A 27,150-nucleotide genomic window follows, 5' to 3' on the forward strand; every position below is an offset into this window, starting at 1 on the left:
TATGTGATTGTTTTTATTTAAATTTGAATTCTGTGGACTATAGTATTTTATCAAGGCCGAAGTCAGTGTTTCATCGTTAATAAAACATTGGAATTGTAATGGTTTGCAATTTCCTACATACAAGGGTTTTTCTTGACTATTACTTGAAAGAGCAGTCATAGGGTACTGCCTAGAACGTACGTTTCGTAAATACGAGTCTGCGGTTCGATTCCAGCCGACGATGTTCTGAAATATTTTATAATTTACAAATTGATATTTCTGACGCATAATAACATGAAGAATAGTCAATTTCTCTCGTTCTTACAAGCTAGAGTTGAAGCGACTTCCTTCACAGGGAAAATCCTGACAACAAGACATCACAGTCTACAATCTCGATTTGTACTCTCAGAAAACTACCGTGTTTAGCAAATAGTTCATGAATACATAAGATATGAGTCATAAATGTGTCTGACACGTTATTGTTTCATTGTGGAATTGTTTCTAAGTTCTTCCACTCTTGCTGGAAAGAATAAAAATATCTTCGCTTGAAACTTCCAATACGGTCCTTATATCTGTTCAACCAGAATTTGGAAATAATAAATATTCCTTTTTATATATGGTGGGATGGAAGATATATATATATATATATATATATATATATATATATATATATATATATATATATATATATATATATATATATATATATATATGTATGTATGTATATATGTATGTATTGCAATTAACATTGGTCCTTTGTACCGACGCTCCGGTATGTTTCGTATGCAGAGATTGTGGTTACCACGACACTGGGTGCATCTCATTAATAAATTACTTAAATTTAAAAAATAATTATTTTTCTTATTATTTCACACTCCTTGTTTACAACCGATACACATAAAATACTGTGTCTAAACGTTAAAATTCTACAAAACTTTCACTTGAAAAAACTGTCTTTGACGAAATATACAGTATCTCACTTTAACTAATTTATTCATTCACTATTAATTAAGGCATTAAATCAGAGATGTTGGTTGGACACTGATTCATTGAAAATTTAGGAATATTACTTATTGCTTATAGAAAGGCTGATGAATTGCAGTTTATCGCACGATGTTCGCGCGTGCATGAGTGTTAGTGCTATTTTTTCTGTATTAAAAAAATAATATCCAAATCTTGTCCATTGATGGTGTATTTGTTCGATAAGTTACGTCGATCGTGAAATTTATGCTTGATATCTTAGTTGTTTTACTGCTTCTATTTTTGCAAACTTCAATTATAATTAGTATAATAACTATGCAAGCAGCGGATGCAAGCGTATTCATACTCTGTAACGAAATATTTAAAGATTGAGAGTAACTAGGATGTATTAAATATTAAATGAGTTTATTGACCAAAATTATTTATCTAAAGTTAAACAATTATATTTTATGTCTAGTCTCCATATAGATGGTAACGAATTGGATTACAGTTTAAAGTAATAACAAATAACACAATACATACTAAATAGTATCTTAATTCATAGGTACTATGAATGTTTAATCATTCTTTCTTTATAAATCATACTTATAAAGCAACACAAATTTATTATTTTTATCGACTTTTTCAACTGTATTTATTCTTACAAGTATCCATTGAATGGCAACTAACAATATGCTTTGCATATATTTACGCCGTATATTAATATTCCTAATAAGTATTCATTCAATAACTTATTGATTAATTTATAATTACTCAACTGATTGATAACTTTCATTATTAATTCATTAGTTATCAGAAATTGGTACTTTTCAATATCTTTTCTCTCTTTTTTCAGTTTAAAACAGACTTAGAGATACTATACTTCTCTTTCTTCAATTATCTCGCCGACTATCTATAGTCTTCTTGTAATTTTGTGGTTATAAAAGTAAATGACTTTTTCTTCGCATGGCCCTGGCAAGTTAATCCGAGAAGTATCCATATGATTAACTGTGCGGAGTTTGTTTAAGATACTTACAGCTTGTTACATTACAAACATCACGTGATACATTATATCATATTATATAAAAACTTTTTATGAAAGAATGAGCCAAGCTATCACCAAATTTCTAGATATTATTTCCCGAGTTATATACTATAACGAATTATTATGGAGCTATATGGAAATCGAGCTAAGTAACATAAGAGTGTCCAAACTTTCTGAATTTCTATGTAATGCAACTATCCGCTGAAATAATATGATGGCCAAGGTACAAGTAACACTACATACGTGAGTACCATAATTTTTTGTTTATATATTACCTCACTTTCTATTTATTTACATTTAATCTATGTATATGACATGTGTACTACTACTCGTTGTTGTTATACTTAAGTGTGGAACTCCTTTTTATAATGAACTTTCCTTTTTGAGCTCGACTATTGTTTCACCTTATGACCAGATATATTTGTGGAATATAAAATTTTATTATTCGTGTATATAATACAACATTTCGGTATAAGCTTAATACCTAATAAGCTAAAGTAAATTTTATTTGTTGATTTCCTTTAGCATATGATACATCGGTTTACTGTTCATAATATCAACCAAGAATTCCGATACATATTTGGTTCTAAAATCTTTAATATTCAGTTTAGCATTTGCAACTTTCAATAAACACTGTAGATTTCAAGTTTCAGTTATCAAGAATGTATCCAGTCTTAAAACTTCAGTCATCAATTCGTTACTGTCGGTAGGTACCTTATTAAATTTCCGTCGAGTTGATGTATTGTAAATTTTGAAAAACTAATAGCTGTGCTTCCTGAAAGACATTGTCATAGAATCAAATTTCTAAACTGTAAACTAAATAGAACAAATTGTTTGTGAATGCTTCTAGATAATTTGATGATAGTAAAATAGCATGGTTTCTTCCAAAATATCAACCTTACCTGAAGTGTTTTTTCTTTTCTTTCTTTTTTTTGTAATTGGAGAAACATAGACTTAATTTATGTGTTTGTCAGTTCCTAGATTGCTGTTTTCAAATTGGTACTCTCGATTTGGGTGAAATATATAACTACCGATTTCACTATATTGTTTTCCAAGACATCTCATTTCCTGAATGCCTCGAGAAAGGTTTTATATTTCTGAGAAGAAAACTCAGGCCTGCTCACCGACTTGTACGGGAAAGAAAAAATAATAATACCATGCAGAAATTAATATTTCTATTTATTTAATCTTCTAATGTTTATTATTTAATTTCAATCTCCTAATATCGAAGGTTTCAATTTTGGACTGTTTTTTCTCATTCAAATATTTTATTTTGTACGAGTTATAATTTATTTTTCCCAAAATTTCACCGGTTAATTTGTATTTATTTGAAAAACATGCTTGCGTTCCAGGTTTTTGTCCTAGTTCTTTAAGTAATTCTTTTTGACCTGGGACAAAATTTTCCTGATTATATTTTTGTCGAGATAACGTCTTTGGTGTTTGTATTGTTTTTGTAGATTTTTATAGGCGATGTCATGGGCGTCTTTTAATGCGACGAATCTTTCTTCATTTTCCTGATAATTGCATGGTTAATCTAAGAGATTATCAATCTTCATCCGAGCTTCGTATCCGTGAAGGAGAAAAATGGAGAATATTTAGTTCCTTCATGAACGTGGGTGTTTAACGTGAATACTACGCTTGGAAGAACAATATCCCATGAATTTACCTTCTTATCCATATAATGTTTAATTGTACCCGGTAATATTGCATTTGTTCGTTCCACTAAGTCAATAGAAAAATGGGCACCCCTATCTGCGAAGTTCAGAGTTACATCAAACCTTTCTGTCACTTCTTCCATTAATTTACTTCTGTGTGCTGATAGGCGGTCAAGTAAAATTTGTTTGGGAATTCCAAATTTTAAGATTCTTCATACATGACTTGTGAAATTTCTTCAGCACAAATGTTGGAAATTGACTTATCGATAATGTACCAAGTAGCCATGTCTGTCACGACAATTATGTATTTATGTCTATGAGTACTAGGCAAAGAAAGATGACTGATTTCATCAAGAACGATGGATTCCAATGGGGTGTATTGAGGGTAGGTTTGAACGTTCACTACAATTTGCTAGGTTTTCTCTTGTTTATTTGGCACGTTATGCATGTCTTATATTTGTCATGTAGAAACCCTTTTAAATTCGAGACGTAAATCTTTTTGTGTAGAGCGCTGTACATTTTACTATAGTCAAAGTGTCCTCCGCCCATGGAGTCAGTATGAGCTTGGTTAAAAACTGGATCTCTCATGCTAAATGATATACATAAAAGTTGTTATTCTCCATTCGCAAACCGATTAATTCTATATAGTCGATTCTCTCTATTCTGATACATTTTCTAATATTTTTATAGTGATGGGGAAAATTTTTAAGGGTTTTGAATTGCCTCATAAATTGGTCTTAAAATCGATCTTCCTTTTTGCAATCGGAAAATGTCTAGGCCTTGCTGAAACGATAACAATAACACGCCGAGTTGTTCGGGGTCAAAATCTTCTTTCGCATTTCCAATGTTAGTACTTCCACTTAATATATCGTCCGGGTTGTTTAAAAAGTAGTATGTACAGGAATATAACGGTAGCTTTCTATTCTAGGGCCCAACGTAATAATTTTGGTTGACAATTTTGGAGACTATTTCAAGTATATTAAACTTTTACAGTCGGACCAACAGAGCGAAAATGAGCCAATAGATGCGTATGTTCTTATGAAGTTAAGAGTTATTCGGCAAGTTTTGCCTCCATCCAGTGAAGAACAGAAAATAAATTATTTATCACTAGGAATAAAGGAAAACATTTTGCTGAAAATTGCGTTAGAAACATTTACAACAGTTCAGGCCTTACAAACACATTTACATAATCTGGAAAAAGCTAATGGCCTAATGAAGAAGCATGAGTACGTGGAGTTACAACAGGCAATATATTCACTCTGTAACCATAATTCACCAGTCAGCAATTTAAACTTATCAACTTAGTGAGGCGGTCGTATCAACCAGGTGAAAAATGGAAATAAAGACAATTCTAAAGATAATAATAATAATGGTAATCCTACGCCAGGAGCCGTCACAGTGTGAGGTACGTGCTATAAAAATGGCCATTCTTACAGCACATGTTATAAGAATACTAAGTAGGGAAACGCCTAGAGGGGCCCCAGGACAAACCCTCTGAAGAACATGTTCTGGGTGCCGAAAGTCAATGAACAACAAAAACTTGCAACTACATCACTTTATACGGTGGCTCCGTTATCAGATAGAAGCGAGAGCATTAAAATGCTAAATCAGGAACATCAATTATTAATTAAACAATTAATAAAGAAAAATATCCTGTAATCATTAACACTGGCAGTTCATTGAGCCTATTGCCTAAAAATTGGCTTCCTCCAAACACAAGATTGATTCCTCTTAGCACTAATCTACGAGGAATTGAGAATTCTGTCGCACATTTACACTATATAGCTTTGGTTAAGTTCAGGGTTCACTCAACAATTTTTTTTTCGTTATTTTCAAATTTTAGAGCATGGAGATTTTCTGCCTTTATTTGGTGCAGATATTTTAAATCGTTTACAGGCCAAAATTGACTTGCAAAATAACATGTTATCGATATACAAGAAACCACGGCCTCCGCCGTATCCAATTCAAATTGATACTCAAGAAAAATTATCTGCTAGCGCTATGCATATAATAAAGCAGTACAAATCGGCTGACGTATTTGCTACTCGCAAGGTTACTATACCTGCTAAGTAACAATTTTTACCAATTAATGTTAAGAAGCGGCAAGCGTATAGCGAATATTTTTTTATCTCCTTACTAGAAAACTTGCTGGACAAATACGGACTACAAACGTTGCCTACCAAAGTAACTCAGAATAATTTCACACTATTAATATCAAATCCGACTAATAGGTAGTTAGTAGAAAACACACCAATTGTGTATGTTGAAGAGAATATTCAAGAAGTGGATATGCAGAGTAATTGCAAAAAAGATGTACGAAATCAGGAAACATTTTACAGAACTGAACAAGAAATTCAGAATGGGATAGAAGCGGTGATGGACCTTTTTGCTGTTTTGCGCAATGGTTGTACATTTCATCCAAAAACAAGATATAAAGTAGCCAGGATTTCGTAATAGGGGGAGAAGGGGTCCGTGACATGAAATAACTTCGTTACAACAATATCCATTTTTAACTTACATCCCCTGTTTCCACCACCCAAAGCTGCTCATATGAAAGAGTAACCAAACGCTTGCTGTAGCTTTTTTTATTTTTAACGGTGATTTTTGTTTTTCTCGTTTCTTTTAGTTTAATCCTTCCTTAATTTTCCCATTTTTTGGTTTGGTGGAAGGGGGTCCATACCCCTATTGGCTACTTGCCTGAAATGGTGTTTCTAGTGTAGGCATATAAGATATATAAGTCCACGACTGGAAGAGAAACGGAGTTATTTTTATGATTGGTATAGTCTCAAATACGGATAAATTTCACCTAATTAATTATCCAACTCCCACAAATTTAGAGAACATATTAGAGGTCCAAATATTCCACTGGTTCAACGTTTCCAAGAGTTTTGACCAAATCTTAAGCACTATAATTTTAAGGCGCTGGAAGTCGAACGCCTTTCCATGCCGTATGTACGAACACTGAAAAATGAAGCTGTTTCTACAAAATTTTCTTGTACAATAAGAAAGATAATAACCATGTTCACCGTGATGACAATAAAGAAATAATAGAGCTTTGACGGTTGATACTTGGTGAATTTCCAAAGGAGAACCGTTTCAAGTCACCAGGTGCTTAACATATGGCTCGTAGGATGAGAAAGACAATATGCTGCTTCAAGATATAAATTTTCCCCGATATGTTTAAGTTTACAGTCAAAGAGGAAACAACTGTGGGAAGTGAGTTTATTTGCAAGTCTCATATACGTGAAAGCATGGATTTTGTGTCCCAAGTAGTGATTCCCCGTCAACGACTAACTTCTGTTCAAGCAGATCAAACAATACGCCATAGTGAATAAATCTGTGTCTGAATCAACAATGAACAAGTTCCAAACTCAATTGTGGTATTTTGAAGCAGAGTTACTTCCATTCTAACTGTTCTCCGAGAAGTTACTTCCGAGGACAAGAGGAATATTATAAATCGTCTTAAGGATTGTGAAGAAAATTTTTGTTCAAGAGGCATAAAACTCACAGACTGCCACGGCATAGTAACAAAGAATCTTCATGATTTGATTAATTTAGACTGTCTTTGAGCCTTACGTTCTCTTCAAGTTCACATCAATTGCATGTTCCAATATGATCCCGAGCACTGGAGTAACTCGAACAAATTCCAGAAGGACAAACGAATCTTCGAGGCACTTAAAGTTGTCAACGATGCTGCTGAACGTTCAGTGGCCCTTATGTCAAATTTCAATGAGTCAATCACAAAGGAAGTGAGATACAGAGCCTAATTCAGGTTGTTGAGGACCACAGAAAGCGTGTTTCAAACGCTGGAAGAAGCACTTTGAAAAATTGCGAACTTCGTTAACACCCTTATTTTTTCTGTTTAAAATGAACAGCAACAGCAAGGAAAGAAACAATATTAGCAACTATGCGCAATTAAATTCAGAAAAAATAGGCCTCTATATATATATATATATATATATATATAGATAGATAGATAGATAGATAGATAGATAGATAGATAGATAGATAGATAGATAGATAGATAGATAGATAGATAGATAGATAGATAGATAGATAGATAGATAGATAGATAGATAGATAGATAGATAGATAATATGCTCAACAATAATTTTCGTTAGAAAGTATTCGATACCAGTATCTTACACTTTTCTTTGAGGCTTCCCGATTACTCCGTATGCAATGAGTTATGAACAGTTTGTGGGTTTACCCTCCTAGCCCCTCTTCATTTCTTATAGATTTCAACGATAAATTTTCTACGATTCATTCGGATTCTGTACAATATGATGCACATTCTGTTTGATTTTTTTTAACGTTCGTTTAGTGTAATATGTCGTATATTTTCCTTAAGGTTTCATAATTATTTAAACTACTTCGATTTAAACTGAGTGAACCTATCTCCTTCCCACCAGGTTAACGTATATAATACTAGCTGAAATACCCATTTTTAGCATGGGTCAGATGAAATATCTATGTAAACAAACTGAACAACGAAAGAAAAAATATCGGCCATTTCCTACTACTTTTACACATCCCGGGAAACGCCCCCTGAGACCCCCTGGTTCGAATTTGAAAAAACGCCTCTGCCCTCCAGCTGATGGGGGCTGTATTTCGAAGTCAACGACTGTGGAAGTAATGCCGTTCATTTCAGGAACCGCGAAAACTATGGGTTTCACACTAATATCGGTCACTTTGGATTATTTTTACGTGGCTCGGTATCCTCCCTGTGACCCCTAGCCCGCAGCCGAATGAAGTGAATTTGTAAATTAATGTGATCGGAGTTTCACCATTGATATCAGCGACCGCTAAAACTATGCGTTCAATAGTATATCGGTTATTTTCTACTACTGTTGCACGTCTCGGTAGATGCTTCCCCCCCTCCCCAGAGATTCACTGAATCGAATTTTAAAAAGGCTCTTCGCCTTGGCATGGGACGTGGACCAAAGCACTCGTGACTAAAATTTGGTAAGTCTCGGTCTACTCGTCTGGTCCCCAGGCCGCACAAAGGCACGCAGACAAACACAAATTTATAGTGTGTATGTGTGTTCTGTGGTAACTCTCGTTTGAGGGAAGGAAAGCCCCTCCAATCATTTTGTTATTGGCCCAAAAGAAAATATTCATTAATGCAAAGCATGAGCACAAGAAAAGATTAGAAGTGTACACATACGTGCATGATCCCAACGAAAATTTGTATCATGCAAACAATATACACAAAATAAAGGAATTCTCCTTTATCCTTTCTCTGAAAAATCAAATTAAGGGGACAAAAGCCCTTCCTGAAGTTTTTAGAGCTATCTTTAATTAATGTAGAAAACCACATTCAATTTACTCTAAACTAAGTGCAAACATAATAACAATAAATAAGGGATAATGGTTATTCTCCTTTCTCAGTGAAAAGTGGTAAAAAGAGTTAATGGCTACTCTCGAAATATTTTGCAGCTAAATCCAAAAATAGAACAATATGACTAATTCAGTAGTAGCTTCTTTTATGCGTACATTACAAGAATAAAATAAGGTAATATGATGTTTAAATTGTATACATATAAAAGACCGTTTAAGCGAAATATTTTCTCCCCTGTCGAACTATTGTAATGCCAATGCGAGAAACGATAGAACACATCAATTTCACTTGAACTGGTATATACGTATATACTAATGATAAAATATGAACGTTTTTTTCTTTCCTGTGGAAACCAGGGAAAGGGACAACACATCTCTAAACATTTCACAGCTAACTCCGTAAGTGGCAAAATCCCCTTGGAATTATTTAGCAGAGATTGCCGAATTCGTAATATCAAAATGTACTATTAATTTGTAACTTCGTACAACAGCTGAACAGGAATGAATCCAGAGATTAGCCTGGTGGAAAATACCCCAGAAGTTCAGAATTCCCCCGGGAATATCATGTAACAATTTTATATTATCTAGGTTTTAGTTTGATGTATTTCACAGCGAATGAAGCAAAAATGTAAAAAGTAAAATGTCTTTGTTACTCTATTTAAAGTATAGTAGGACCTTAACAGATAGTGATTAATATAGGATATTTCAGAGATTTCACTTTTTGCACATTGTTTCTAGAAAAATGAAATTCTATATTATTTACTAAGGTTGCTAAGCCCATCCATTTATACAGAACACTCACTCCTTGCGATAGTATTCCTGGCCTGTACTAGTGACAATGTAAAATGTGTGGTAAGAAAGATTTGGGATACTTGGGTCTAATATTCGACTCGAGATGAAACAGAGACTGAGTTGGACTGCGAATTACATTTATTTTATATTTCATCTTTGTTTGTTTTTAAGATAATATTGGGGTAACAGCAGTAATTTAAATTATTTTCAATTCTTTTAGAAATGGCATAGTGGGTCCAAATAAGATCATTGAAAATATTTTCTACAATTGCTGGAGGGCCTTCAAGCAGAACGAGAATGAACCATTGGAAAATGTATTGAAAGGGGGGAGAGAAATCCCTGCCTATGAGTGGCACATTTGTTAGCGAAGATCAAATTGGAGCACAGAAACTTCAATATATGGTTCATTATAATGTTACCAAATATGTTCGTTACTCTTGATATAATATTAAGCGCGAAATTGAAACAATCATCTAACTTCTATTGCTTCTCTGTGTACATATGGAGCATTTTAATTTGTTGAGTACCATACTTCATTCATGAAGCTATTCATGAAGTAAAATTTACTTGTTATGTTATGAGAACTGAGAAACCAGTGGTAAAAGATAAAAGATCAACGATATTTATTAGCCGATGTCAACTCACGTAGCCATAAGTACAACCTTTTCTGCTTGTTGATTGCTGAAGCCATAAACAATGATCTGCATCAACTTCGTCTACAATTTACGAACATTTTCCCTAAAGTCTGATTTCCCGATTATCCTAAGGAGCTAATCAAAACATGCTGTTAATTGGCGGACACGGGGTGTTTTTTTCAACATAGTCACTGGCACGGAAGTTTACAAATCAATACCATATAGTGTGTTTATTCACCACTCCGGGAGCAAACGCCCTATTTGTATTTCGCTGATGTGAAGAATGTTTTAACTTGAACTCTTGAACAAAAATACCAATCGCATTTATGCGTTCTCCATGATGTATTTTCACACGATCCCGTTCAACAACATAGGATCGCGAGGCTCAGTGATAGAACATTCACTTTTCGTGCGTGTTGTGTTTGATTCAATCCCAGCTCGCGCCAAGTGGGCTCGGTTGGATTAGACACACTGCTGATTCAGATGAAAAAGTCATTCAAGCAATCAGTTTTAAGGAGAGCTTTTATGTTCTACTATTTCAGGTTTCATATAATATACTCTGCTTCATTACACTGAAAAACTAAAAAGAGTAAGAAAGAAGTAAGATTCATAAAAGTTATGTATAATTCGAGGACAGTTCAACACATAGATAACGCCAACATGCCATATGAGACTTGGACGTACAGTTTAGTGTGGAATTCGAACCACTATCATTCAATAATCTCCTACCGGGAATCGAACCCGGGGCCTCGTCCACCTAAAAGGTGCGTGCTAGACGTAGACCAGCTGGAAGGGCTTTCCATGTATAGACGTAGCCAGAACTTTTGGTATGGGTGTGCACAAAGGTAATTAATTCCCATTCTCCATCTTACTATAACGTTCTTACGTGCTCATTTGATCTAGCTTTAAGTGGATTTCGAAAACATAAAATGTTATTTTAAGGAATCACTCCGTCTCCTTTAGCCTAGGCGGCATAATGTTGGACGTTAAACTGAAGAATTGCATTTCATTTCATTTTAAAGAATCACAGATTTTAAAAAACATGACAAATGAAGAGGAGAAAAGAATGTATTTTATTAGGGTGTACTCATGCACATCATATTGCGACGACTATGAATCCATCTCCGTAGAAGAATGATTATCATTTCTTTTAACCTCAAAGCATAATCTTGGATATTAAACTTAAAAAAAGACCGTATCAAAACAAAATCGCCGATGCCTATTATTATTATTATTATTATTATTATTATTATTATTATTAGTAGTAGTAGTAGTAGTAGTAGTAGTAGTAGTAGTAGTAGTAGTAGAATTAAATCGCTTTCTACTGCTTGCTAGATTAATATTCGTGTATAATTCGGCTTAACAAACATCCCAATGCATGTAGTTAAAATAGATCAACACCCCCTTATTCTCCCGATATTCTGAAAGTTATTTCCAAGACAACTTTCGTGAAAAGTATTCGCTTTTGAACAACGTAGTATATATATATTGCTTGCGATTTATATTAGTGAAGAATGGGGATAATCCTAGGTAGATCATTCCACTGGCACTTGAAAGTCTTTTCAATGGTAAATATCGTAAAAAAAAAAGACAATATGTGCATTGTATTATATTATTTCTGATGCCTCAAATTTCCACAATTTCCTTGAGTTTAAAATAAGTCAAGAATGAAAAAGTTATTCTTTTGAACATGACTTTAAAATACATTTTGTGATAAATTATATTTAAAAAAAAATCAAAACATCGAAATCACATTCAAAGTCATATTTGATATTACGGCACTAAGTGGGAGGGTCGAGCTGGGTGAGCCTCCCTCTCTATGCCACTGCCTCAAAGCATAATCATGGAACATTAAACTAAAAAAAGGACCGTGTCAGAAGAAACGGCGATGCTTGTAATAATAATAATGATAATAATAATAATAATAATAATAATAATAGTAGTAGTAGTAGTAGTAGTAGTAGTAGTAGTAGTAGTAGTAGTAGTAGTAGTAGTAGTAGTAGTAGTATGAAAAAATATTTCCTACTGTTTGCTAGATTAATATTCGAGTTTAACATTTTAAAACAGTCTTTTGGTTTTTATTTGGGGGGGGGAGATTTCCAGGTGTTGGTGCCTTAAATTTGGATGTTTCTCCAAGAGATTATTCATTGTTGTAGCACATCCTAGACAAAATACTGTTGGTTAGAATATCCACAAGAATTTATAACATGTGATATTGACATTTATAAAATGTCACGATTAGAGATGCAAGGGCTCGGAAAAAAACCGGCTTTTTTGGAAAAAAAACTCGGTTTTTTCTGCTTTGCTTTTTTGCTTGGGAAATTTTGGGCTTTTTTCAAAATACTGCTTTAAATTGATAAAACAGACTTTGTATCGCTTCTCTATAACACAAAAAAATCATTTAATTAGTGGTTGATGCTGATAATAATATAAAACATCGAAAATAAACTATGAATTTCGAAAAAATATTTCAAACAATTTTTCTTCAACATATTTACATTATGAATTCCACAGGATTAACCAATGTATATAATAAGAATTTTTTAACCTCCTATATACAAAAGTAAGCAGAGTTGGCAAGAACCGTGGTTGTTTTTGAAAATGCCAAAAACCCGTTTTTTGGGGGATGTTTAAACCAGGCTTTTTTGGTTTAAACCAGGCTTTTTTGACTTAGATTTTTTGCTTTATGTATTTATGTTACATATTCACAGAAATAAGTTTGTTTCGCCTTGATGTTATTATGCAACAGCGGGGTTATGCCGGAAGAACTCCCATAAGCTTAAAGAAGTGCGCTCAGTAAATTTCTTAAGTTGAGAATCTCCCGCCCTAGCCATTGGGAAAATCCCGTCATTACTTGAAATGTAAGACAATAACGGGAAAATCCTGTTATTGCTTTGCATGTAAAATTTAAAGGTCAACGTACCATAATCAGTACGCTAAAACTGAGGTATTAAATTACAAATTTAGTACCGGTACGTAGATATCATTGAAAGTCCAATCCAAGCTAATGTTGGAAGCTACCTAGGCAATCGATAAATTTTGCCAATTTCTATCAATATATTTAAGCAATATTGGCTTCTTTATAAAACAACACGTATTTAGGCATGCAGAAATATACAATTTGGTTTGTTTCGTATATTTAGGTTTAACATCCTTACGAAATACCGAGGTTATCAAGGAGAAGACTTTCGCTTAAACTGACATCCGAACCGCTACTTGGGTTACGCATGAAAGAAGGTTTGTGGTTCGACCGAGAATTGAACATGGGGCACCTTGATTAAAAGGTGAAAGGGAAATAAAACTATTGCAGGTGGTTTGATATCTGGAAACGTTACCATGAAGTTCACACGATTCGCATTTTTCATTCTTTTTATTTTTGTGGTTTAAACCAGTTATTAAAAAAAGAAAGTCGGTGTAAACCAGCCAACCCTAAAAGTAAACACTTCTTTTTAAAGAATACACAAATAACTAGCAAAATAGTATGTAGTATTTTTACTTCAAAATATTCCATACCCTCTTTTTGAAACAAAATAAAATTAAAATAAAACATAAGAGAAATACTTAGATTTATATGATACACTTAAAGGCTGCACATCTAGAGCTTTTGGTTCTGTATATTCTTGAAATTCTACAGTTAAGTTTTATAGAACCATCATCACAGTTTACCCAATCCTCAAGTTTTCTGAATTTTTAACAAGAGGGATTCAACATATCATTACGGAACTCCCCCCCCCCAAAAAAAAGACTACGGAATATATTTAAATTAAGCTAAATACAACTGCACAACAAACATGACTGAGTGATTAGCTTTTGCGCTTCTATCGGGAAGTCCGGGATTCAACCAGCATTCGACCATTCTGATAAAGCTTTTCTTCATTCCATCTGTGAATGTAGAAATAGTGCGTGTACTGTGAGTTGGGCGACTTCCTTTTTTATTGTTTTTAAATCGTTATTATTACTAATTAGCAGCAGTGACGGTTTTGCGAAGGTTAGGGGGGCGGTCTTTCGGACTGAAGCCCGTTCCCCAAAGTTACGGAATGTCTGCAACAAACGAAATATCTATTATTTATGTCTTTACTCATAAACTTTAAGCTCCCGTCAAATAAAAATTACGAATGTTTAAAAAAAACTAAACATTATAGTTCATTCAAGGAACGTTCAGTACCTCATGTAAACAAATGCACGTGGTGATTTTCTCATTTTATTGGTTAAAGAGCCCTGCTGCATCCATGCGACAGAAGAAAATAGTCCATTGTCAAGTAAGCTGTTTTTCAATGTTTTTGTTGCTTATAAGGCTCATTAACAGAAATACAATTTACTTACAGTGAAATAACAGAAACAACACTCTATCTAAGAGCTAAATTGAGTTAATGCAATAAAAGAGAATACGCATGCGTAGAAGCTGGGTTTGGCCCACCTTATGCGCGAATCACAGTTTACAATATGGCTGCGTGCGGGGAATATGCAAAACGCCGACAGGGTACAAGCACGTGCTTCTCGAAAGAAGCGCTGACCGATAGCCAATCATCCGATGACTGGCGGAGTAATACCATTCTGCAATGTTTACATCAAGATCAGAAGGTTCGTTGAATGAACTTTAGTAAGAAACCCTTCCCAAAATACTTTTCTAAATCCGCTACTGATTCTCAGTATAAAATGATTTTTCAAGTTGTATCCGGAAGATTATTGCTAAACATATAAACGAAACGAAATATTAGTTATGCCTGTACTCATAAACTTCAAGCACTTTCCAAATAAAATTAGGACTTTTTAGGAAACGAAACAATCAGAAAAAACCCTTCTAAAGTACTTTTCTAAATCCGCTACTGATTATTTGTATAAATTGGTATTCAAGGTTGTGTCCGGAAAATTATTGCTAAATCACTTCACAGCTACAGTATAACAGAAATGTGGAAGTACGGTTTGACGGATATATTGAAAAACGTACGCTTTGACGGATAAATAGAAAAACGGGCAAGTTTAACTTTTGCGCTAGAAGCTAGAGTACTAAAAGCTCTTAGAAATGAAACACGGATGACAGACTAGAGAAGAAAAAAGATGTCGATAACTCAAAAGTTAAAATAAAGTTAAATAGCCTCTAAAATTACCCTCAAATACTACATTCTTCATGTTAGCTTTAATTCGTAAAACATGTGCTCCATCCATCTTGATGGTGAATTTCAGAGCGAAATATCACATTCAGGTCATGGAATTCTTATCTAACTATAGAATATACTATAAGAAAGCTATTTAGATAGAAAAATCATGAAGTTGAAAAAAAGCCAAAATTTCCAAAATTCTCGTTTTTTTCCCAAAAAAGCCGGCTTTTTATGTGAAAAAAAACCATCGATTCAAAAAAGCCGGCTTTTTTGCATCTCTAGTCACGATTAATTATATGCTGTCTACTAGTAGGTTGTACTAAGTAGGCTACAACCTCGAAGCGCAATGTCAACTTCCCTTCACACTATATCCAGGCTTAGGACTGGCAGTGTAATGGTAGTGTATAAATTATTACCACTACATTGGCGTGTATAAAAGTTAAAAATTGCAGGGGAAATATACGTTCCTTTGTCATCATTCATTTCATTAACTAAATAGCAAGTGCAGCGTTAATATAGTCCCTTTGTCAGTTATTAGTTTCGTTTAAACGAAGACCAAACGTAGATAAAATATTTCAGTTTTCATGTGATTTTTATTTTTGCTGCCTATAAAAATACTCCACAGCTCGCGAAAAATCAGCAAACAGTTCTTCATTTGTTGTAAACTTGTTTCGCCATATGTACTCCGCTAGGTATGTTTCCAGTCTCGAAACACTCATTCTTTACTCGCTGTCTAATGTCGCGCTTCACGTTAGCCCAGAAACTCTCTATATTTTGCGTATGGATGTGGTTGTTTTGTGGATTCACGAAATTTATACTGTGGTTAATTGTGTTATGAATATGGCCTAGGTTTCTTAAATAAGTGTAACCACGCCAACAATCTGTTTTAATAGTGGATCCAACGTTATTTAGAATAACATTTTCTAGTGTTGCAGCATCTCTTCTCTCTACTAACACCATGAAAGTCCGTCGTGTCCCCCTGTCGATTCCACCTACAACCCAACGAGTGTGCATTAAACGTCCTCTATTATATTTCCTTTTACCAAAGGCACTTTGGTCTATTTCAACCACATGACCAGCTCCTCCTATTTTTTCGCTCTTTTCAAGGAGCCACACAGCAAGCAGCTCTCTGAATTCATTAAGAATCTTATATACGCTTTTTCCACTAAGCCCAGTTTCTTTTATTATCACAGACGACGGATAGCGTAAAATCCAAGCCACTACAACTTCCAAAAGTAGCTGGACCTTCACGCTTGCAATTGAGAAAATTGTCCCTTCTCCAAGCGATGACTTTCGCCTACAATTACTCGTAGTACATCGATATAGAAGTTCCTTTCCTAGAAATAAATAAACAATACATAAATGTAACTAAATGTTCTGAAACATATGCATTACTGTATACACATTATATTGCATAGGTACTGTAAACATATACGATAATCTAGAATTTGGGCAGGCATACGTCAGTTAGTCGTTATTGTTATAAATAGTCTAGGGGTCAATCCATATGAAGTGAACCAAAAACAATTATTTTTGTTGCTTGACCATTACTATGTCTAGCTATTTCTATCTATTTCTATCATGTTTTATATACTACTACTATATACATCGACAGTTCAAATTTCAGAATTTCAAATTTAAAAATCATAACAACTGAAGCATGCATTTACCATTGTTGTTACTCTTGCTATAGTGATTATAGTACCATATGTAATTACAATAAAAAAATCAATTTTGATATTTAACCCCTTCATGATAAACTTTAACTCTAAAATGTAGATTTATTTTAAATTTCGATACCATATTTAGGAAGCAATTTTCAGCTATGAAGTTTCAATTAAGGCTTTTCATGCTGCTAAACAAAATTAAAGAATGGAATCTGCTGAAGAAAACGGCGTTCGTTCCAACGATTTTGAATGATTCAATCCTAAGGTATTCAGGTTTACGTTAACGTTTGCAAAGTCAAAAATGGGCTCACTCTGCTTAACAAAAATGGCCGCCACTAGCAAACGGACTGGGATTAATAAAAAAAACAGTTTTGTGCTTCCAATGTATATAATAATAAAGTATCAAATTATTTTTAAAATTAAAAATGGTTAAGCAACCCTCCTTGGATCACTTCATATATATTGATCCCTACACAATCAAGTAGATGCCATTTACTCCAAAAATAGGTTATAGTCTCCTCTCGCATATGTGCCTAAAACCGTATATAATAATTAAACCAGTCAACAATAATAGCCACAAAAAGTTTTGCTAATTTTGCTATAAAGTATTTAATTGTTTCACAACAATTTTAGCAAGACTAAATAAAACTGGTATATAATTCTTACTGTTAGTAATGTCTAATGATGAGTCGAATAAGTATAGAACACTAACAACGATCAAAATTGTAATTGATTTAAATGGTGATAGTCGTTTAAATAGTCGTTTGAATTTAAATAGTCGTTTAATTTTTCAGGTACTTCACTAGTGCACAACATATCCCTGAGTTAAACAATCGTTAAAACCAGTGTTGTAGTGTAAACTTTTAGAGGATGTACATTGTTTTGATTAGCATAAAACTCACATATGACAATAAACTGTTTTTTTTTTATTTTAATGAAGAAATGTATACTCATGTAGTAATAAGCGAATTAAAATAGAAGGGCCGATTTTCCACTGTTTTATAGTCTAAAAACATTTTATGCTATTTTCGAGCTGATATTTCTTAGATACTGAAAATTATTCCCATATAAATGGGATAGGAACCCAGCACGAACGAACTGCAACAAGGGATAAAGAAAATCGCATCCGATATACCAAAAGAATAAAGAAAATTATGACCAATTTTAATTCCTCCTCCATAAATGATTACGACAGGCAATGAATTCCTATTAACAGGGTCTATATTGTCCAAAGTTGTATATTAAAAATATTCTTGGCTTATTTAAAAAATAAGATCGAACAAGATTTTGGTTCTCTTCAGAAGTAAATAACTAAATAAAAATAAATGGAACACAAAACTAAGTATTACATGCCTTGAAACAGAAGGTAGGGTATACTCTACCGACCAAGATTAAGCAGATGTAAACCCGTAATGAAAAGTATTAAAATACAATTATACAACATAAACTAATTTTTTTCCTCCAAAATTATACAGCCTATTTTCTGTGGTACCTACCATTGCCGCCTATAGAAATTTTACTATTTCCCATGCAAACTGCACATATCTTTTGGGCATTGACTAAATTCCATTGCAAAATAAATTCTTTTAATCCTTGTTCCGCAATATGCGCACGAAAACTTTTTAAGCTCCGAAAGGCATCCATGTTGCAGCAACACCATTTTCTCAATAATGAAAGTTTTTGAATTCAAACATTTTTATAGTAATGCATCCAGTAAAGTGGGGGGGGAGAAGCATGACTCAGACATTCGAATTCCACTTCAGACAATATGATAGACATGTGCAATTCTCTTTGATTCAGGATAACAATAACGAAGCAAGGTCAACTGAATTATCTAACGAGATGTTTTGAAGGGCCAATCCACCTGAGGGGAGGTCAGTATGTCACCAAATTACTGCAGGTGGCAACCATGGGACAATTTGCCACCTGCACAGTTTCAGTACAAACAACACTTGTCTAATAAGACTGGAGTGGGGGAGGAGAAGTCCCCTCCACTTAAAAAGAAGTCCAGGCGTAGAGGATATATAATTATCATTATTATAAAAACAGCAGAATAAGCATTATCTACTAAATGTGAATTGCATATATCGTATTAATTTATATACCATTATAATCATTTGAAACCTCAATTCCCTAAAAAAAAACACAATAAATTAATATTACATCACTATTTATTATTCTTTCCCTAGAGAAACTAACCGTTTTATTGGTAATATATGTAACTAATAGACTTTAAGGCTAAGTAAAATAAATTAATGTCCCTCAAAGCCGCAAATAAAAGCCAAACTCTTAGGTCTTAGTGTGATGAAGATACTACTTTCAAATTGCAGGTAAATATTAAATATTGACTATAAAAACTTATTACAAGATTTTAATACCATAAATTTACACCACTTAGTATATACAGCCAAGTAATTTACTTTATATTGGAACGATGACTATCTTCCGAAAGAAAAAGGAAAAAGAAACAAATAAAATAAAATAAAATAAAATAAATAAAGATATTGGAACAATGTAGTTAAATTTTAGTTTATAAGCAGATATAATAGGAACAATCTCTCACATTATTTTAAAATGATCAAATCTATAATATTGTAGTAACTGCTCACATATTTATTTATTTATGACTTCTTTTACGTGGCGAAGTTAAGGATCTGCAGCCTTCTCCGAGCACTGAACCACGTGCATACATTAGATATATTAAAACAACAATATATAGAAAATATTAACAATTACAAAAGAAGATAATTGAACCATATAAAAAAGAATATACTACTTAGTTAAAAAAATGGTTAAGCACTTCAAAAACAAAAATTGAAAAATAATATACAATATAGGAAACAAAAATAACATGGAGAAACCGAAAATTGCATATTGCATATGGCGGTACTAGAAGTATGAATATATAAGGTGTACAAATTAATATAGGTCACCTATTAGTTGTGTGTTCATATGTGGGTTATTAATAATCTGATAAAACGAAGATGCCTCATCTGCTACCAGTATCCTTATCTTTACTTAAGAGAAGGGAATTTACAGATTTTTTTTTTTAATTTGGCAACTGTGGAAACGTTATGTATTAATTGAGGTAAACTGTTCCAGAGATGTGTAGTACTTACTGTGAAGGATTTTGTGTATGAACCAGAATTGTGACTGGGTATGGAGAGCAAGAAATTATCTTGTGATCTTGTGCTTCTAGTATAAAAGTCTGATAAATATAAAAATCTACGTGCTAGATACGATGGTTCTGACGTAGTAAGTATTTTGTGCAATAGGTAAGATTATGTAAATTTCTTCTTCCAACTAACGTCAGCCATGACACTTTTTTTTATAAAAAGATGTGAGATGTTCCCTGTAAGTTATATTGAAAATAAATCTAATGCAGGCATTTTGTACTCTTTGCAAGCGCTTTGATTGATTTTCTGTTAGATCAGAATATACTGAGTCGCAATAGTCAAGATGTGGGAACACCAGTACCTTGACAAGTTTGATCTTCAAAGATATTGGTAAAAAATTTCTTAGTCGATTTAACGTATGTAGGGCACCAAATGCTCTCTTACAAACTCCATTTATTTGATCTGACCAGGAGAGATTTTGATTTAGTATAACTCCCAAATTTTGACACTGTAGAGAATGGAATAACAGTATTGGACAATTTTATATTTGGGAGCTGATAGATATTAATAGAAGAAAGAATTCTTGGGGAGCCAATTAAAATGCACTGCGATTTTGTTGCATTTAATTTTAACCCATGAGCCGTAGACCAGTCGCTGATTTTGTTTAACTCAGTATTTATTTTCTCAATCGCATTATTAATATCTTGTTGGGGAAAAGAAGCATATAACTGAAAATCATCAGCGGAAATATGATATTTACAATAGGTGAGAATTTTAGGGAGATCATTAATGTAAAGGGCAAAGAGAAGGGGACCTAGTACGCTTCCCTGCGGCACTCCACTGTTGATACAATGCCATGTCGATATGTGATCTTGATTGATCACTACTCTTTGTTTACGTTCGTGAAGGTAAGAATGAAACCATTTAACCACTGATTCAGAAATATTAAACAATAATTATAATTTCTGAAGTAATGTGTCAAAATCAATCGTTTGAAATGCTTTACTATAGTCAAGTAGAGTCAGGAGCGTTAGTTTTCTATTATCAATAGCCCATCTTGTAACCTCCGTTACGTTTACTACTGCAGTGCATGTGCTATGATTACTTCGAAAACCAGATTGAAATGTATCCAGTAAATTATTTGTTGTTAAGTATTCCGGAATTTGATCATTTACAACATATTCAAAAACTTTTGAAAGCACGGGAATGATACTGATAAGACGATAGTCGGCAATATTATCAGCGTTGTTCTTTTTTGGAAGTGGGCGAACCTTAGCGAGTTTCCATACTGTGGGAAAAGTACCTGTGTTAAGAGAGTAATTTAAAATGTCAGTGATAGGATTGAGTACATGCTATAGGATTTTCCTGATCATGGTTATTGAAATATCATCTGTACCAGTGGCTTTAGATTTAATTCTTTGGATCGATTTTAATACATTTGCAGGCTGTACGTGAGAAAACGAGAACAGAGAGTTTATTTCCGAAGCTACAATATTATTCATTGTTTGCAGTTTCATGGAGGCTGGTATCATACGGCTTTGACAGAAAAAAAGGGTTCAATTCATCTGGCGTATAGTTAACTGCGTTCTTGGCTATGTTTCTACCAACACCTAATACTTTTAGCTGTTTCCAAAGAACTGCTCCATTATTTTCGAATTTAAGTATTTCATAGGCAAAGCGCCGTTTTGCCTTCCTTACTTCTTATGATAACATCAATCCTAATTGAAAGCTTCGGAAACTGACTGTTCCTCTCATACCTACAGACCCTCATATGGCTTTTCGTTACGTGTAAGATTCGGACTTAACATAATATTAACTGGAAAAAAAAATTGAAAGTGAGAAAGTGGATGAATAACAAAAAACTTTAAACAAAATTGGCAAACATTTTTTTTTTATAGTTGTCGTTGTTGAGTGATTAAATTATTATAACACGGTTTCAGGCACATATACAAGTTAACCCTGGAATACACAGGGGGGTGCTGGAGCACCCCACACGTTATACTCATCGCCGTTGTGGTTCTGTTCTCAGGCACATTGGTTGGTGCTTCCGTGATTCTCATTTTGGAGCATGACATTCACGATGGTGGGTGTGAAGCAAATTGTCTCGTTTTAGAAGAGAATATATTCAAGGGGTGGCGTTCTCCAGCACCCCATCTGTGTATTTACGTATGTGAAATTCAATTTTTGACAAAATTCGTTTTAAATACTTTGCATGCATATTTGTTTAATTGCATGATGGTGAAAGTGTGTGTAGGTTCAAGCAAGTTTACACACTTTGTACTGAACACATTAGAAGAATATTATGGTTCTGAAGGTAATTTCAGAGAGTCCGATGACAATATTGAAGTATAATCGGAAGTCGATGATGAAATTAGTGGAAGTGACACGAGTGACATTGAGGGTAACATCGATAATGATCCAGCTATAAGGGGTGCCTCTATATTAGGAAGAAACGGTCATAAATGGAATTCTCAACCCTCCGTTCGGAGTTTCTAAAAAAACTGGGGTTGCGGTTAGCTAGACCCTACATGCTGGAGCGCCTCAAGGAGAATCTTCCGACTAATTTGTCTATTGGTATCAGAAATATCCTTGGAATTCAAAAAAGAACTGTCACCTGTAATTGATTCAAGCACGACGTCTTACGTGCCCTAGGAATAAGGACAGAAAAACTAAATCTTTTTGTTTCAGATGCAAAGAGGCTGTTTGTGCTGAGCACAGAAAGGACGTCTGTATTTCGTGCAGTAAGGAATAGCTGTGTTTGTTCAAAACTACACACAAACTACAATTGTGTATTCTTGTAACTGGTAAAGTAAAATAAATTTATTTAAGTTCGTGTATTATAATTTTAGTAGCGTTTAATTATATGGGGTGAGCTGGCACCCCACCTGTGTATTCACGTAAGCTTTTTTTGTCTGTGTATTCCAGGGTTAAGCATGTCAATGTAATGGTAAAAAGTTATACAAACAGACAATACCATTACATTGCCAGTTCTAAGCCCCGATAATGTGTAAAGGAAATTGACATTGTACCTCGAATTTGTAGCCTATTTAGTAGGTTCGACTAGCGTTACAAGTAAATAACTAGCTAGAATAAGTTACTACCACACCTATAATTTTTTCGGAACATTTTATAAATGTCAATATCGTGTGTCATATATTCTAATGTATATTCTACTCAGCAATATTTTACGTAGGGTGTGCTAACACACTGAATAATTTCTTGAAGAAATTTAAGGCGCTAACACCTGAGAAAACGCCCCAAGAAAAAAAGACCGCTTTAAAATGCTAAAATATACACGAATATTAATCTAGCAAACAGTAGAAAGCGATTTTGATACTACTACTACTACTACTACTACTACTACTACTACTACTACTACTACTACTACTAATAATAATAATAATAATAATAATAATAATAATAGGCATCGGTGATTATGTTTTGATACGGTCTTTTTTTAAGTTTAATATCCAAGATTATGCTTTGAGGTTAAAAGAAATGGTAATGATTCTTCTACGGAGATGGATTCATAGTCGTCGCAATATGATGTGCATGAGCACACCCTAATAAAATACATTCTTTTCTCCTCTTCATTTGTCATGCTTTTTAAAATCTGTGATTCTTTAAAATGAAATGAAATGAAATTCTTCAGTTTAACGTCCAACATTATGCCGGCTAGGCCAAAGGAGACGGAGTGATTCCTTAAAATAACATTTAATGTATTCGAAATCCACTTAAAGCTAGATCAAATGAGCACGTAAGAACGTTATAGTAAGATGGAGAATGGGAATTTATTACCTTTGTGCACACCCATACCAAAAGTTCTGGCTACGTCTATAGATAGAAAGCCCTCCCAGCTGGTCTATGTTTAGCACGCGCCCTTTAGGTGGACGAGGCCCCGAATTTGATTCCCGGTAGGAGATTATTTAATGATAGTGGTTCAAATTCCACACCTAACTGTACGTCGAAGTCTCATATAGGCTCTCTGCGGAGAAAGAAAAAAAAGCTTGAAAGATAGCTTGAAAATTTTAAACTCAAGGAAATTGTGGAAATTTGAGGCATCAGAAATAATATACTACAATGCACATATTGTATTTTTTTTTTACGATAGTTACCATTGAAGAGACTTTCAAGTGCCAGTGGAATGATCTACCTAGGATTATCCCCATTCTTCACTAATTTAAATCGCAAGCAATATATATATACTACGTTGTTTAAAAGCGAATACTTTTCACGAAAGTTATCGTGGAAATAACTTTCAGAATATCGGGAGAATAAGGGGTGTTGATCTATTTTAACTACAAGCATTGGAATGTTTGTTAAGCCATAAACAAACTATACTCTTTATTATGTCAAAATCTAGCAATTTTGGCGTACGTCTTCATAGAAAATTATTATATTATATTATTTCTTATTATATTATTTAAAATATGGAAATCTCAAACTGGGTTATTTGTTCCCGTTTACCCTACTATTTTCAATCGCAACAAATGAAGATTGTTTGAATGCGATAAAGAAGATAACTGTAAAGTAATTTTAATAAAATCGAATAATTTATTCGGTAGGTTTCACTGGAAAATTATTTTGTATGAGTATGTTCAAACGTGCAACATCGGGTAGAATTTACTCCTTTTACCTCACGTAAACTTGATGTATCGCAATCCCAAACAGAGTTATTTTTCTATTGCTGCAAGTTAAAGGAAATATCAATAAAATCGCATGCCGTATTAGAGAGAAAGAGAGAGAGAGAGAGAGAGAGAGAGAGAGAGAGAGAGTAAGCAGCCATAACAGGAAATTACCTTTCCTGCATATTTTTTATATAAGAATTTGTTTTACACATTATTCTAGGGTTATTAGATTTAAATATTTATTTATGAAATATAAGCGGAATCTCCTGAGTCGTTTTCGATAAAACTGATTCACGTTTGAGAAGATAGCCCAGAAAGATGTCACTCGCAAGAGTTAGCTACTACTCCTGAATCTTATAAAAGCCTTAAGTTTCAAGTCTTCTCTCTTATCATTACTAGGATGTTAATAATATTATGTGCGATGTACTTCGTATTACTTAGTGTACTTTCGAAATTAAATTTATTAGTGATATCTCCTTATTCTGTTAAGCATGTAAATTTATTTTTTTCCTTAAGAAAGAAGGTTGCAATGCTGATTTCAGGAAAAAGAGAACGTTCATTCAACCATGAAACGCCAGTTGTTGAGTGATGTGAAGTGCGATAATAGCTTGCTGTGGCTAGAAAACTGACTAATTATTGAGAGTGTATTTGAAGATCATGGAGATGATAACATGTCCCGTTCAGGAGATGTTTACCCGAATTTGATACTGGCAAGGGTGCCGATCCTAATAGAGGCGGGAGGCCCGGGCTCCCCAAATCTCATGTGGCCCCCTATATTTTTATGAATATGTATTTGTATATGTATTTTTTTCTCGTTATATGTATTGGTATATGGATTTTAGGAATGCTCCCCAAAGTTACAGAGAAATGTTCGCCCTTGGATATTGGTATGTCCAAACAAGAAATTGGGTAACATTCTTTATTTTCTCAACCACTATCTCCAATCAATTGCTGGAATATCTTACTCCAGCCGAGTTTGCTTTTTATAGTGCACTTTCAATACTTGCCATCTGCTAACACGCTTTTTTGGGTAAAATTGAGGGATGAGTGACTTTTGTGAACTAAGTCTTCTGTATGTTAAATATCAACAGAATGCCAGTGCCTCACTATCATGTGATGCATAAAGGTGTAATTGGAAAAATTATCCCATTTTACGAGTTTTTCAGGATTCATAGTAGATGCATTAACTGACCAAGCGCAATTTTGCATTTTTTTAGATTTTTAAATCAGTGAGTAGGAAACAATCTAAATAATGTAAAAAATGGTTTGAACTCTACATATTTGTTTCAATGTTCAGGAAAAGCTATTCGACCAAGTGCTGGATTGTAATGGAAAAGTGATTTTATTTCCTTCAACATCTCCGAACCGTGTTTTGGCGCTTGGCCAATTGATGCATAACACCGTCCAATTAACTGTATATCTCTCGAGTAGTTTTTAACAAGTTTTCTTTCTTTTGTGGAACAGACAAAGTCGTGTCTCTTCCGAAAAAAAAAATTAAAACAGTATCACATTATCCATATTTCCCCATGTATTTTCATGTATTTAAACATTTTGGCTGGTTGATGAAATTTGCCTTCTATGTGAATCAGTTAAAGCAATCAGAAAAATACACTTAAAACAAACAAATAACAAGATTAAACGGCACAAGCCTATCATTTGTAATGTTATATCTACCTAACATACAGAGATGACACATATGAAAAAAGGAAATTTTGTTATAAGCTCCAAAACCGTATAATTAAACAATCAAAGAAAACAGGATTGTTCTATAAACGGCGGCGGCTTAAATATATACACATTTGTAGATCTTTCGAAACAGGAGCAAGCAGAAAATGAAATGACAATGTATCAATTCCAGATAGGACACGTCGCTAAATCAAAGAAAGCAAAGTGATGACGCCTTTATCGATGTTTTGTGGAATTCAAAAGAAGGGTTGTATCACAAGAAATAGTCATAATACAGCACTTGGATGCTGCAGTATCTCACTACATTTCATTTATATGTGACTAGTGATTCTTGGTGCTATGTTTAATTTATGATTTATGCAAACTTTCGTATAATTTGTATCACTTCGTTTTATGTTTTGTTTTCTGTAAGACATTTTGTAATTTCGTATAACACTATCACAGCTCGATATGAAGAATACATATACTATTTATTCATATACCGTAATTGTGCTTACGTTTTCTGTAATAAATCTGTAACTTCAACTAACACTTTCATATCTCGATGT

This window comes from Thermobia domestica, chromosome 4 (assembly GCF_964235325.1).
Source record: "Thermobia domestica chromosome 4, izTheDome1.hap1.1, whole genome shotgun sequence".
Classification (NCBI taxonomy): domain Eukaryota; kingdom Metazoa; phylum Arthropoda; class Insecta; order Zygentoma; family Lepismatidae; genus Thermobia; species Thermobia domestica.